The sequence below is a fragment of the Acipenser ruthenus genome, chromosome 44, assembly GCF_902713425.1.
Source record: "Acipenser ruthenus chromosome 44, fAciRut3.2 maternal haplotype, whole genome shotgun sequence".
NCBI lineage: Eukaryota > Metazoa > Chordata > Actinopteri > Acipenseriformes > Acipenseridae > Acipenser > Acipenser ruthenus.
The window spans coordinates 3069973-3080104 of NC_081232.1; the positions used below are offsets into that span (position 1 = coordinate 3069973).

At 43.7% G+C, this 10132-nt stretch overlaps 38 non-coding genes and 7 pseudogenes across 38 annotated transcripts; all 45 read left to right on the forward strand.

Moving 5' to 3' along the window:
- Positions 1-37: 37 nt before the first annotated feature.
- On the forward strand, positions 38-156 carry LOC131710459 (5S ribosomal RNA). The gene has a single exon (XR_009312331.1). It is a non-coding gene; the product is annotated as a 5S ribosomal RNA (ribosomal RNA).
- Positions 157-270: 114 nt separating this feature from the next.
- On the forward strand, positions 271-389 carry LOC131711703 (5S ribosomal RNA). The gene has a single exon (XR_009313591.1). It is a non-coding gene; the product is annotated as a 5S ribosomal RNA (ribosomal RNA).
- A 100-nt stretch (positions 390-489) lies between these two features.
- Positions 490-598, forward strand: LOC131714518 (5S ribosomal RNA; annotated as a pseudogene).
- Positions 599-698: 100 nt separating this feature from the next.
- LOC131711714 (5S ribosomal RNA) lies at positions 699-817 on the forward strand. Its single transcript, XR_009313602.1, has one exon. It is a non-coding gene; the product is annotated as a 5S ribosomal RNA (ribosomal RNA).
- Positions 818-931: 114 nt separating this feature from the next.
- On the forward strand, positions 932-1040 carry LOC131714519 (5S ribosomal RNA; annotated as a pseudogene).
- A 100-nt stretch (positions 1041-1140) lies between these two features.
- On the forward strand, positions 1141-1259 carry LOC131711725 (5S ribosomal RNA). Its single transcript, XR_009313613.1, has one exon. It is a non-coding gene; the product is annotated as a 5S ribosomal RNA (ribosomal RNA).
- A 114-nt stretch (positions 1260-1373) lies between these two features.
- LOC131711736 (5S ribosomal RNA) lies at positions 1374-1492 on the forward strand. Its single transcript, XR_009313624.1, has one exon. It is a non-coding gene; the product is annotated as a 5S ribosomal RNA (ribosomal RNA).
- A 100-nt stretch (positions 1493-1592) lies between these two features.
- Positions 1593-1711, forward strand: LOC131711087 (5S ribosomal RNA). The gene has a single exon (XR_009312969.1). It is a non-coding gene; the product is annotated as a 5S ribosomal RNA (ribosomal RNA).
- Positions 1712-1811: 100 nt separating this feature from the next.
- Positions 1812-1930, forward strand: LOC131711747 (5S ribosomal RNA). Its single transcript, XR_009313635.1, has one exon. It is a non-coding gene; the product is annotated as a 5S ribosomal RNA (ribosomal RNA).
- Positions 1931-2044: 114 nt separating this feature from the next.
- Positions 2045-2153, forward strand: LOC131714520 (5S ribosomal RNA; annotated as a pseudogene).
- A 100-nt stretch (positions 2154-2253) lies between these two features.
- On the forward strand, positions 2254-2362 carry LOC131714521 (5S ribosomal RNA; annotated as a pseudogene).
- Positions 2363-2462: 100 nt separating this feature from the next.
- LOC131711759 (5S ribosomal RNA) lies at positions 2463-2581 on the forward strand. Its single transcript, XR_009313647.1, has one exon. It is a non-coding gene; the product is annotated as a 5S ribosomal RNA (ribosomal RNA).
- Positions 2582-2695: 114 nt separating this feature from the next.
- LOC131714522 (5S ribosomal RNA) lies at positions 2696-2804 on the forward strand (annotated as a pseudogene).
- Positions 2805-2904: 100 nt separating this feature from the next.
- LOC131711770 (5S ribosomal RNA) lies at positions 2905-3023 on the forward strand. Its single transcript, XR_009313658.1, has one exon. It is a non-coding gene; the product is annotated as a 5S ribosomal RNA (ribosomal RNA).
- Positions 3024-3137: 114 nt separating this feature from the next.
- LOC131711781 (5S ribosomal RNA) lies at positions 3138-3256 on the forward strand. Its single transcript, XR_009313669.1, has one exon. It is a non-coding gene; the product is annotated as a 5S ribosomal RNA (ribosomal RNA).
- A 100-nt stretch (positions 3257-3356) lies between these two features.
- On the forward strand, positions 3357-3475 carry LOC131711792 (5S ribosomal RNA). The gene has a single exon (XR_009313680.1). It is a non-coding gene; the product is annotated as a 5S ribosomal RNA (ribosomal RNA).
- A 114-nt stretch (positions 3476-3589) lies between these two features.
- Positions 3590-3708, forward strand: LOC131711362 (5S ribosomal RNA). The gene has a single exon (XR_009313246.1). It is a non-coding gene; the product is annotated as a 5S ribosomal RNA (ribosomal RNA).
- Positions 3709-3808: 100 nt separating this feature from the next.
- Positions 3809-3927, forward strand: LOC131711803 (5S ribosomal RNA). Its single transcript, XR_009313691.1, has one exon. It is a non-coding gene; the product is annotated as a 5S ribosomal RNA (ribosomal RNA).
- Positions 3928-4027: 100 nt separating this feature from the next.
- LOC131711814 (5S ribosomal RNA) lies at positions 4028-4146 on the forward strand. Its single transcript, XR_009313702.1, has one exon. It is a non-coding gene; the product is annotated as a 5S ribosomal RNA (ribosomal RNA).
- A 114-nt stretch (positions 4147-4260) lies between these two features.
- On the forward strand, positions 4261-4379 carry LOC131711823 (5S ribosomal RNA). Its single transcript, XR_009313712.1, has one exon. It is a non-coding gene; the product is annotated as a 5S ribosomal RNA (ribosomal RNA).
- A 114-nt stretch (positions 4380-4493) lies between these two features.
- On the forward strand, positions 4494-4612 carry LOC131711834 (5S ribosomal RNA). The gene has a single exon (XR_009313723.1). It is a non-coding gene; the product is annotated as a 5S ribosomal RNA (ribosomal RNA).
- A 114-nt stretch (positions 4613-4726) lies between these two features.
- LOC131711845 (5S ribosomal RNA) lies at positions 4727-4845 on the forward strand. Its single transcript, XR_009313734.1, has one exon. It is a non-coding gene; the product is annotated as a 5S ribosomal RNA (ribosomal RNA).
- Positions 4846-4959: 114 nt separating this feature from the next.
- On the forward strand, positions 4960-5078 carry LOC131711856 (5S ribosomal RNA). The gene has a single exon (XR_009313745.1). It is a non-coding gene; the product is annotated as a 5S ribosomal RNA (ribosomal RNA).
- A 114-nt stretch (positions 5079-5192) lies between these two features.
- On the forward strand, positions 5193-5311 carry LOC131711868 (5S ribosomal RNA). Its single transcript, XR_009313757.1, has one exon. It is a non-coding gene; the product is annotated as a 5S ribosomal RNA (ribosomal RNA).
- Positions 5312-5411: 100 nt separating this feature from the next.
- On the forward strand, positions 5412-5530 carry LOC131713704 (5S ribosomal RNA; annotated as a pseudogene).
- A 100-nt stretch (positions 5531-5630) lies between these two features.
- LOC131711879 (5S ribosomal RNA) lies at positions 5631-5749 on the forward strand. The gene has a single exon (XR_009313768.1). It is a non-coding gene; the product is annotated as a 5S ribosomal RNA (ribosomal RNA).
- A 100-nt stretch (positions 5750-5849) lies between these two features.
- LOC131710460 (5S ribosomal RNA) lies at positions 5850-5968 on the forward strand. Its single transcript, XR_009312332.1, has one exon. It is a non-coding gene; the product is annotated as a 5S ribosomal RNA (ribosomal RNA).
- A 114-nt stretch (positions 5969-6082) lies between these two features.
- Positions 6083-6201, forward strand: LOC131713705 (5S ribosomal RNA; annotated as a pseudogene).
- A 100-nt stretch (positions 6202-6301) lies between these two features.
- LOC131711888 (5S ribosomal RNA) lies at positions 6302-6420 on the forward strand. The gene has a single exon (XR_009313777.1). It is a non-coding gene; the product is annotated as a 5S ribosomal RNA (ribosomal RNA).
- Positions 6421-6520: 100 nt separating this feature from the next.
- LOC131711899 (5S ribosomal RNA) lies at positions 6521-6639 on the forward strand. Its single transcript, XR_009313788.1, has one exon. It is a non-coding gene; the product is annotated as a 5S ribosomal RNA (ribosomal RNA).
- Positions 6640-6753: 114 nt separating this feature from the next.
- LOC131711908 (5S ribosomal RNA) lies at positions 6754-6872 on the forward strand. The gene has a single exon (XR_009313797.1). It is a non-coding gene; the product is annotated as a 5S ribosomal RNA (ribosomal RNA).
- A 111-nt stretch (positions 6873-6983) lies between these two features.
- Positions 6984-7102, forward strand: LOC131711919 (5S ribosomal RNA). Its single transcript, XR_009313808.1, has one exon. It is a non-coding gene; the product is annotated as a 5S ribosomal RNA (ribosomal RNA).
- Positions 7103-7216: 114 nt separating this feature from the next.
- LOC131709845 (5S ribosomal RNA) lies at positions 7217-7335 on the forward strand. The gene has a single exon (XR_009311709.1). It is a non-coding gene; the product is annotated as a 5S ribosomal RNA (ribosomal RNA).
- A 114-nt stretch (positions 7336-7449) lies between these two features.
- LOC131709755 (5S ribosomal RNA) lies at positions 7450-7568 on the forward strand. Its single transcript, XR_009311617.1, has one exon. It is a non-coding gene; the product is annotated as a 5S ribosomal RNA (ribosomal RNA).
- A 114-nt stretch (positions 7569-7682) lies between these two features.
- Positions 7683-7801, forward strand: LOC131711930 (5S ribosomal RNA). The gene has a single exon (XR_009313819.1). It is a non-coding gene; the product is annotated as a 5S ribosomal RNA (ribosomal RNA).
- Positions 7802-7901: 100 nt separating this feature from the next.
- On the forward strand, positions 7902-8020 carry LOC131710728 (5S ribosomal RNA). The gene has a single exon (XR_009312609.1). It is a non-coding gene; the product is annotated as a 5S ribosomal RNA (ribosomal RNA).
- A 100-nt stretch (positions 8021-8120) lies between these two features.
- On the forward strand, positions 8121-8238 carry LOC131712409 (5S ribosomal RNA). Its single transcript, XR_009314302.1, has one exon. It is a non-coding gene; the product is annotated as a 5S ribosomal RNA (ribosomal RNA).
- A 100-nt stretch (positions 8239-8338) lies between these two features.
- On the forward strand, positions 8339-8457 carry LOC131711941 (5S ribosomal RNA). The gene has a single exon (XR_009313830.1). It is a non-coding gene; the product is annotated as a 5S ribosomal RNA (ribosomal RNA).
- A 114-nt stretch (positions 8458-8571) lies between these two features.
- Positions 8572-8690, forward strand: LOC131710487 (5S ribosomal RNA). Its single transcript, XR_009312359.1, has one exon. It is a non-coding gene; the product is annotated as a 5S ribosomal RNA (ribosomal RNA).
- Positions 8691-8790: 100 nt separating this feature from the next.
- On the forward strand, positions 8791-8909 carry LOC131710547 (5S ribosomal RNA). Its single transcript, XR_009312422.1, has one exon. It is a non-coding gene; the product is annotated as a 5S ribosomal RNA (ribosomal RNA).
- A 114-nt stretch (positions 8910-9023) lies between these two features.
- On the forward strand, positions 9024-9142 carry LOC131710488 (5S ribosomal RNA). The gene has a single exon (XR_009312360.1). It is a non-coding gene; the product is annotated as a 5S ribosomal RNA (ribosomal RNA).
- Positions 9143-9242: 100 nt separating this feature from the next.
- On the forward strand, positions 9243-9361 carry LOC131711952 (5S ribosomal RNA). Its single transcript, XR_009313841.1, has one exon. It is a non-coding gene; the product is annotated as a 5S ribosomal RNA (ribosomal RNA).
- Positions 9362-9461: 100 nt separating this feature from the next.
- Positions 9462-9580, forward strand: LOC131711963 (5S ribosomal RNA). The gene has a single exon (XR_009313852.1). It is a non-coding gene; the product is annotated as a 5S ribosomal RNA (ribosomal RNA).
- Positions 9581-9694: 114 nt separating this feature from the next.
- LOC131711975 (5S ribosomal RNA) lies at positions 9695-9813 on the forward strand. Its single transcript, XR_009313864.1, has one exon. It is a non-coding gene; the product is annotated as a 5S ribosomal RNA (ribosomal RNA).
- Positions 9814-9913: 100 nt separating this feature from the next.
- On the forward strand, positions 9914-10032 carry LOC131711986 (5S ribosomal RNA). The gene has a single exon (XR_009313875.1). It is a non-coding gene; the product is annotated as a 5S ribosomal RNA (ribosomal RNA).
- Positions 10033-10132: the final 100 nt, after the last annotated feature.

Consider the following 10132-nt stretch of genomic DNA (forward strand, 5'->3'; position numbering starts at 1 on the left):
CACTAAACATAAAAGTCATGAAAGCAGAAATGCAATCGCCTGCGGCCACACCACCTTGAATAAGCCTGATCTCGTCTGATCTCAGAAGCTAAGCAATGTTGGGCTTGGTTAGTACTTGGATGGGAGACCACCTGGGAATATCAAGTGTTGCAGGCATTACATTTTTGTAATTACATTTTACAATTGAAATGTGTGGAGGACAAAAGGAAATTTTGGAGGAATCACCCCCAGCTCACTAAACATAAAAGTCATGAAAGCAGAAATGCAATCGCCTGCGGCCACACCACCTTGAATAAGCCTGATCTCGTCTGATCTCAGAAGCTAAGCAATGTTGGGCTTGGTTAGTACTTGGATGGGAGACCACCTGGGAATATCAAGTGCTGCAGGCATTACATTTTACAATTGAAATGTGTGGAGGACAAAAGGAAATTTTGGAGGAATCACCCCCAGCTCACTAAACATAAAAGTCATGAAAGCAGAAATGCAATCGCCTGCGGCCACACCACCTTGAATAAGCCTGATCTCAGAAGCTAAGCAATGTTGGGCTTGGTTAGTACTTGGATGGGAGACCACCTGGGAATATCAAGTGCTGCAGGCATTACATTTTACAATTGAAATGTGTGGAGGACAAAAGGAAATTTTGGAGGAATCACCCCCAGCTCACTAAACATAAAAGTCATGAAAGCAGAAATGCAATCGCCTGCGGCCACACCACCTTGAATAAGCCTGATCTCGTCTGATCTCAGAAGCTAAGCAATGTTGGGCTTGGTTAGTACTTGGATGGGAGACCACCTGGGAATATCAAGTGCTGCAGGCATTACATTTTTGTAATTACATTTTACAATTGAAATGTGTGGATGACAAAAGGAAATTTTGGAGGAATCACCCCCAGCTCACTAAACATAAAAGTCATGAAAGCAGAAATGCAATCGCCTGCGGCCACACCACCTTGAATAAGCCTGATCTCAGAAGCTAAGCAATGTTGGGCTTGGTTAGTACTTGGATGGGAGACCACCTGGGAATATCAAGTGCTGCAGGCATTACATTTTACAATTGAAATGTGTGGAGGACAAAAGGAAATTTTGGAGGAATCACCCCCAGCTCACTAAACATAAAAGTCATGAAAGCAGAAATGCAATCGCCTGCGGCCACACCACCTTGAATAAGCCTGATCTCGTCTGATCTCAGAAGCTAAGCAATGTTGGGCTTGGTTAGTACTTGGATGGGAGACCACCTGGGAATATCAAGTGCTGCAGGCATTACATTTTAGTAATTACATTTTACAATTGAAATGTGTGGAGGACAAAAGGAAATTTTGGAGGAATCACCCCCAGCTCACTAAACATAAAAGTCATGAAAGCAGAAATGCAATCGCCTGCGGCCACACCACCTTGAATAAGCCTGATCTCGTCTGATCTCAGAAGCTAAGCAATGTTGGGCTTGGTTAGTACTTGGATGGGAGACCACCTGGGAATATCAAGTGCTGCAGGCATTACATTTTACAATTGAAATGTGTGGAGGACAAAAGGAAATTTTGGAGGAATCACCCCCAGCTCACTAAACATAAAAGTCATGAAAGCAGAAATGCAATCGCCTGCGGCCACACCACCTTGAATAAGCCTGATCTCGTCTGATCTCAGAAGCTAAGCAATGTTGGGCTTGGTTAGTACTTGGATGGGAGACCACCTGGGAATATCAAGTGCTGCAGACATTACATTTTACAATTGAAATGTGTGGAGGACAAAAGGAAATTTTGGAGGAATCACCCCCAGCTCACTAAACATAAAAGTCATGAAAGCAGAAATGCAATCGCCTGCGGCCACACCACCTTGAATAAGCCTGATCTCGTCTGATCTCAGAAGCTAAGCAATGTTGGGCTTGGTTAGTACTTGGATGGGAGACCACCTGGGAATATCAAGTGCTGCAGGCATTACATTTTTGTAATTACATTTTACAATTGAAATGTGTGGAGGACAAAAGGAAATTTTGGAGGAATCACCCCCAGCTCACTAAACATAAAAGTCATGAAAGCAGAAATGCAATCGCCTGCGGCCACACCACCTTGAATAAGCCTGATCTCAGAAGCTAAGCAATGTTGGGCTTGGTTAGTACTTGGATGGGAGACCACCTGGGAATATCAAGTGCTGCAGGCATTACATTTTACAATTGAAATGTGTGGAGGACAAAAGGAAATTTTGGAGGAATCACCCCCAGCTCACTAAACATAAAAGTCATGAAAGCAGAAATGCAATCGCCTGCGGCCACACCACCTTGAATAAGCCTGATCTCAGAAGCTAAGCAATGTTGGGCTTGGTTAGTACTTGGATGGGAGACCACCTGGGAATATCAAGTGCTGCAGGCATTACATTTTACAATTGAAATGTGTGGAGGACAAAAGGAAATTTTGGAGGAATCACCCCCAGCTCACTAAACATAAAAGTCATGAAAGCAGAAATGCAATCGCCTGCGGCCACACCACCTTGAATAAGCCTGATCTCGTCTGATCTCAGAAGCTAAGCAATGTTGGGCTTGGTTAGTACTTGGATGGGAGACCACCTGGGAATATCAAGTGCTGCAGGCATTACATTTTTGTAATTACATTTTACAATTGAAATGTGTGGAGGACAAAAGGAAATTTTGGAGGAATCACCCCCAGCTCACTAAACATAAAAGTCATGAAAGCAGAAATGCAATCGCCTGCGGCCACACCACCTTGAATAAGCCTGATCTCAGAAGCTAAGCAATGTTGGGCTTGGTTAGTACTTGGATGGGAGACCACCTGGGAATATCAAGTGCTGCAGGCATTACATTTTACAATTGAAATGTGTGGAGGACAAAAGGAAATTTTGGAGGAATCACCCCCAGCTCACTAAACATAAAAGTCATGAAAGCAGAAATGCAATCGCCTGCGGCCACACCACCTTGAATAAGCCTGATCTCGTCTGATCTCAGAAGCTAAGCAATGTTGGGCTTGGTTAGTACTTGGATGGGAGACCACCTGGGAATATCAAGTGCTGCAGGCATTACATTTTAGTAATTACATTTTACAATTGAAATGTGTGGAGGACAAAAGGAAATTTTGGAGGAATCACCCCCAGCTCACTAAACATAAAAGTCATGAAAGCAGAAATGCAATCGCCTGCGGCCACACCACCTTGAATAAGCCTGATCTCGTCTGATCTCAGAAGCTAAGCAATGTTGGGCTTGGTTAGTACTTGGATGGGAGACCACCTGGGAATATCAAGTGCTGCAGGCATTACATTTTACAATTGAAATGTGTGGAGGACAAAAGGAAATTTTGGAGGAATCACCCCCAGCTCACTAAACATAAAAGTCATGAAAGCAGAAATGCAATCGCCTGCGGCCACACCACCTTGAATAAGCCTGATCTCGTCTGATCTCAGAAGCTAAGCAATGTTGGGCTTGGTTAGTACTTGGATGGGAGACCACCTGGGAATATCAAGTGCTGCAGGCATTACATTTTTGTAATTACATTTTACAATTGAAATGTGTGGAGGACAAAAGGAAATTTGGGAGGAATCACCCCCAGCTCACTAAACATAAAAGTCATGAAAGCAGAAATGCAATCGCCTGCGGCCACACCACCTTGAATAAGCCTGATCTCGTCTGATTTCAGAAGCTAAGCAATGTTGGGCTTGGTTAGTACTTGGATGGGAGACCACCTGGGAATATCAAGTGCTGCAGGCATTACATTTTACAATTGAAATGTGTGGAGGACAAAAGGAAATTTTGGAGGAATCACCCCCAGCTCACTAAACATAAAAGTCATGAAAGCAGAAATGCAATCGCCTGCGGCCACACCACCTTGAATAAGCCTGATCTCGTCTGATCTCAGAAGCTAAGCAATGTTGGGCTTGGTTAGTACTTGGATGGGAGACCACCTGGGAATATCAAGTGCTGCAGGCATTACATTTTACAATTGAAATGTGTGGAGGACAAAAGGAAATTTTGGAGGAATCACCCCCAGCTCACTAAACATAAAAGTCATGAAAGCAGAAATGCAATCGCCTGCGGCCACACCACCTTGAATAAGCCTGATCTCGTCTGATCTCAGAAGCTAAGCAATGTTGGGCTTGGTTAGTACTTGGATGGGAGACCACCTGGGAATATCAAGTGCTGCAGGCATTACATTTTTGTAATTACATTTTACAATTGAAATGTGTGGAGGACAAAAGGAAATTTTGGAGGAATCACCCCCAGCTCACTAAACATAAAAGTCATGAAAGCAGAAATGCAATCGCCTGCGGCCACACCACCTTGAATAAGCCTGATCTCGTCTGATCTCAGAAGCTAAGCAATGTTGGGCTTGGTTAGTACTTGGATGGGAGACCACCTGGGAATATCAAGTGCTGCAGGCATTACATTTTTGTAATTACATTTTACAATTGAAATGTGTGGAGGACAAAAGGAAATTTTGGAGGAATCACCCCCAGCTCACTAAACATAAAAGTCATGAAAGCAGAAATGCAATCGCCTGCGGCCACACCACCTTGAATAAGCCTGATCTCGTCTGATCTCAGAAGCTAAGCAATGTTGGGCTTGGTTAGTACTTGGATGGGAGACCACCTGGGAATATCAAGTGCTGCAGGCATTACATTTTTGTAATTACATTTTACAATTGAAATGTGTGGAGGACAAAAGGAAATTTTGGAGGAATCACCCCCAGCTCACTAAACATAAAAGTCATGAAAGCAGAAATGCAATCGCCTGCGGCCACACCACCTTGAATAAGCCTGATCTCGTCTGATCTCAGAAGCTAAGCAATGTTGGGCTTGGTTAGTACTTGGATGGGAGACCACCTGGGAATATCAAGTGCTGCAGGCATTACATTTTTGTAATTACATTTTACAATTGAAATGTGTGGAGGAGAAAAGGAAATTTTGGAGGAATTACCCCCAGCTCACTAAACATAAAAGTCATGAAAGCAGAAATGCAATCGCCTGCGGCCACACCACCTTGAATAAGCCTGATCTCGTCTGATCTCAGAAGCTAAGCAATGTTGGGCTTGGTTAGTACTTGGATGGGAGACCACCTGGGAATATCAAGTGCTGCAGGCATTACATTTTTGTAATTACATTTTACAATTGAAATGTGTGGAGGACAAAAGGAAATTTTGGAGGAATCACCCCCAGCTCACTAAACATAAAAGTCATGAAAGCAGAAATGCAATCGCCTGCGGCCACACCACCTTGAATAAGCCTGATCTCGTCTGATCTCAGAAGCTAAGCAATGTTGGGCTTGGTTAGTACTTGGATGGGAGACCACCTGGGAATATCAAGTGCTGCAGGCATTACATTTTACAATTGAAATGTGTGGAGGACAAAAGGAAATTTTGGAGGAATCACCCCCAGCTCACTAAACATAAAAGTCATGAAAGCAGAAATGCAATCGCCTCCGGCCACACCACCTTGAATAAGCCTGATCTCGTCTGATCTCAGAAGCTAAGCAATGTTGGGCTTGGTTAGTACTTGGATAGGAGACCACCTGGGAATATCAAGTGCTGCAGGCATTACATTTTACAATTGAAATGTGTGGAGGACAAAAGGAAATTTTGGAGGAATCACCCCCAGCTCACTAAACATAAAAGTCATGAAAGCAGAAATGCAATCGCCTGCGGCCACACCACCTTGAATAAGCCTGATCTCGTCTGATCTCAGAAGCTAAGCAATGTTGGGCTTGGTTAGTACTTGGATGGGAGACCACCTGGGAATATCAAGTGCTGCAGGCATTACATTTTACAATTGAAATGTGTGGAGGACAAAAGGAAATTTTGGAGGAATCACCCCCAGCTCACTAAACATAAAAGTCATGAAAGCAGAAAAGCAATCGCCTGCGGCCACACCACCTTGAATAAGCCTGATCTCGTCTGATCTCAGAAGCTAAGCAATGTTGGGCTTGGTTAGTACTTGGATGGGAGACCACCTGGGAATATCAAGTGTTGCAGGCATTACATTTTTGTAATTACATTTTACAATTGAAATGTGTGGAGGACAAAAGGAAATTTTGGAGGAATCACCCCCAGCTCACTAAACATAAAAGTCATGAAAGCAGAAATGCAATCGCCTCCGGCCACACCACCTTGAATAAGCCTGATCTCGTCTGATCTCAGAAGCTAAGCAATGTTGGGCTTGGTTAGTACTTGGATAGGAGACCACCTGGGAATATCAAGTGCTGCAGGCATTACATTTTACAATTGAAATGTGTGGAGGACAAAAGGAAATTTTGGAGGAATCACCCCCAGCTCACTAAACATAAAAGTCATGAAAGCAGAAATGCAATCGCCTGCGGCCACACCACCTTGAATAAGCCTGATCTCGTCTGATCTCAGAAGCTAAGCAATGTTGGGCTTGGTTAGTACTTGGATGGGAGACCACCTGGGAATATCAAGTGCTGCAGGCATTACATTTTACAATTGAAATGTGTGGAGGACAAAAGGAAATTTTGGAGGAATCACCCCCAGCTCACTAAACATAAAAGTCATGAAAGCAGAAAAGCAATCGCCTGCGGCCACACCACCTTGAATAAGCCTGATCTCGTCTGATCTCAGAAGCTAAGCAATGTTGGGCTTGGTTAGTACTTGGATGGGAGACCACCTGGGAATATCAAGTGCTGCAGGCATTACATTTTAGTAATTACATTTTACAATTGAAATGTGTGGAGGACAAAAGGAAATTTTGGAGGAATCACCCCCAGCTCACTAAACATAAAAGTCATGAAAGCTGAACTGCAATCGCCTGCGGCCACACCACCTTGAATAAGCCTGATCTCGTCTGATCTCAGAAGCTAAGCAATGTTGGGCTTGGTTAGTACTTGGATGGGAGACCACCTGGGAATATCAAGTGCTGCAGGCATTACATTTTTGTAATTACATTTTACAATTGAAATGTGTGGACAAAAGGAAATTTTGGAGGAATCACCCCCAGCTCACTAAACATAAAAGTCATGAAAGCAGAAATGCAATCGCCTGCGGCCACACCACCTTGAATAAGCCTGATCTCGTCTGATCTCAGAAGCTAAGCAATGTTGGGCTTGGTTAGTACTTGGATGGGAGACCACCTGGGAATATCAAGTGCTGCAGGCATTACATTTTTGTAATTACATTTTACAATTGAAATGTGTGGAGGACAAAAGGAAATTTTGGAGGAATCACCCCCAGCTCACTAAACATAAAAGTCATGAAAGCAGAAATGCAATCGCCTGCGGCCACACCACCTTGTATAAGCCTGATCTCGTCTGATCTCAGAAGCTAAGCAATGTTGGGCTTGGTTAGTACTTGGATGGGAGACCACCTGGGAATATCAAGTGCTGCAGGCATTACATTTTAGTAATTACATTTTACAATTGAAATGTGTGGAGGACAAAAGGAAATTTTGGAGGAATCACCCCCAGCTCACTAAACATAAAAGTCATGAAAGCAGAAATGCAATCGCCTGCGGCCACACCACCTTGAATAAGCCTGATCTCGTCTGATCTCAGAAGCCAAGCAATGTTGGGCTTGATTAGTACTTGGATGGGAGACCACCTGGGAATATCAAGTGCTGCAGGCATTACATTTTTGTAATTACATTTTACAATTGAAATGTGTGGAGGACAAAAGGAAATTTTGGAGGAATCTCCCCCAGCTCACTAAACATAAAAGTCATGAAAGCAGAAATGCAATCGCCTGCGGCCACACCACCTTGAATAAGCCTGATCTCGTCTGATCTCAGAAGCTAAGCAATGTTGGGCTTGGTTAGTACTTGGATGGGAGACCACCTGGGAATATCAAGTGCTGCAGGCATTACATTTTACAATTGAAATGTGTGGAGGACAAAAGGAAATTTTGGAGGAATCACCCCCAGCTCACTAAACATAAAAGTCATGAAAGCAGAAATGCAATCGCCTGCGGCCACACCACCTTGAATAAGCCTGATCTCGTCTGATCTCAGAAGCTAAGCAATGTTGGGCTTGGTTAGTACTTGGATGGGAGGCCACCTGGGAATATCAAGTGCTGCAGGCATTACATTTTACAATTGAAATGTGTGGAGGACAAAAGGAAATTTTGGAGGAATCACCCCCAGCTCACTAAACATAAAAGTCATGAAAGCAGAAATGCAATCGCCTGCGGCCACACCACCTTGAATAAGCCTGATCTCGTCTGATCTCAGAAGCTAAGCAAGTTGGGCTTGGTTAGTACTTGGATGGGAGACCACCTGGGAATATCAAGTGCTGCAGGCATTACATTTTACAATTGAAATGTGTGGAGGACAAAAGGAAATTTTGGAGGAATCACCCCCAGCTCACTAAACATAAAAGTCATGAAAGCAGAAAAGCAATCGCCTGCGGCCACACCACCTTGAATAAGCCTGATCTCGTCTGATCTCAGAAGCTAAGCAATGTTGGGCTTGGTTAGTACTTGGATGGGAGACCACCTGGGAATATCAAGTGCTGCAGGCATTACATTTTTGTAATTACATTTTACAATTGAAATGTGTGGAGGACAAAAGGAAATTTTGGAGGAATCACCCCCAGCTCACTAAACATAAAAGTCATGAAAGCAGAAATGCAATCGCCTGCGGCCACACCACCTTGAATAAGCTTGATCTCGTCTGATCTCAGAAGCTAAGCAATGTTGGGCTTGGTTAGTACTTGGATGGGAGACCACCTGGGAATATCAAGTGCTGCAGGCATTACATTTTACAATTGAAATGTGTGGAGGACAAAAGGAAATTTTGGAGGAATCACCCCCAGCTCACTAAACATAAAAGTCATGAAAGCAGAAATGCAATCGCCTGCGACCACACCACCTTGAATAAGCCTGATCTCATCTGATCTCAGAAGCTAAGCAATGTTGGGCTTGGTTAGTACTTGGATGGGAGACCACCTGGGAATATCAAGTGCTGCAGGCATTACATTTTTGTAATTACATTTTACAATTGAAATGTGTGGAGGACAAAAGGAAATTTTGGAGGAATCACCCCCAGCTCACTAAACATAAAAGTCATGAAAGCAGAACAGCACTCGCCTGCGGCCACACCACCTTGAATAAGCTTGATCTCGTCTGATCTCAGAAGCTAAGCAATGTTGGGCTTGGTTAGTACTTGGATGGGAGACCACCTGGGAATATCAAGTGCTGCAGGCATTACATTTTACAATTGAAATGTGTGGAGGACAAAAGGAAATTTTGGAGGAATCACCCCCAGCTCACTAAACATAAAAGTCATGAAAGCAGAAATGCAATCGCCTGCGGCCACACCACCTTGAATAAGCCTGATCTCGTCTGATCTCAGAAGCTAAGCAATGTTGGGCTTGGTTAGTACTTGGATGGGAGACCACCTGGGAATATCAAGTGCTGCAGGCATTACATTTTACAATTGAAATGTGTGGAGGACAAAAGGAAATTTTGGAGGAATCACCCCCAGCTCACTAAACATAAAAGTCATGAAAGCAGAAATGCAATCGCCTGCGGCCACACCACCTTGAATAAGCCTGATCTCGTCTGATCTCAGAAGCTAAGCAATGTTGGGCTTGGTTAGTACTTGGATGGGAGACCACCTGGGAATATCAAGTGCTGCAGGCATTACATTTTTGTAATTACATTTTACAATTGAAATGTGTGGAGGACAAAAGGAAATTTTGGAGGAATCACCCCCAGCTCACTAAACATAAAAGTCATGAAAGCAGAAATGCAATCGCCTGCGGCCACACCACCTTGAATAAGCCTGATCTCGTCTGATCTCAGAAGCTAAGCAATGTTGGGCTTGGTTAGTACTTGGATGGGAGACCACCTGGGAATATCAAGTGCTGCAGGCATTACATTTTACAATTGAAATGTGTGGAGGACAAAAGGAAATTTTGGAGGAATCACCCCCAGCTCACTAAACATAAAAGTCATGAAAGCAGAAATGCAATCGCCTGCGGCCACACCACCTTGAATAAGCCTGATCTCGTCTGATCTCAGAAGCTAAGCAATGTTGGGCTTGGTTAGTACTTGGATGGGAGACCACCTGGGAATATCAAGTGCTGCAGGCATTACATTTTACAATTGAAATGTGTGGAGGACAAAAGGAAATTTTGGAGGAATCACCCCCAGCTCACTAAACATAAAAGTCATGAAAGCAGAAATGCAATC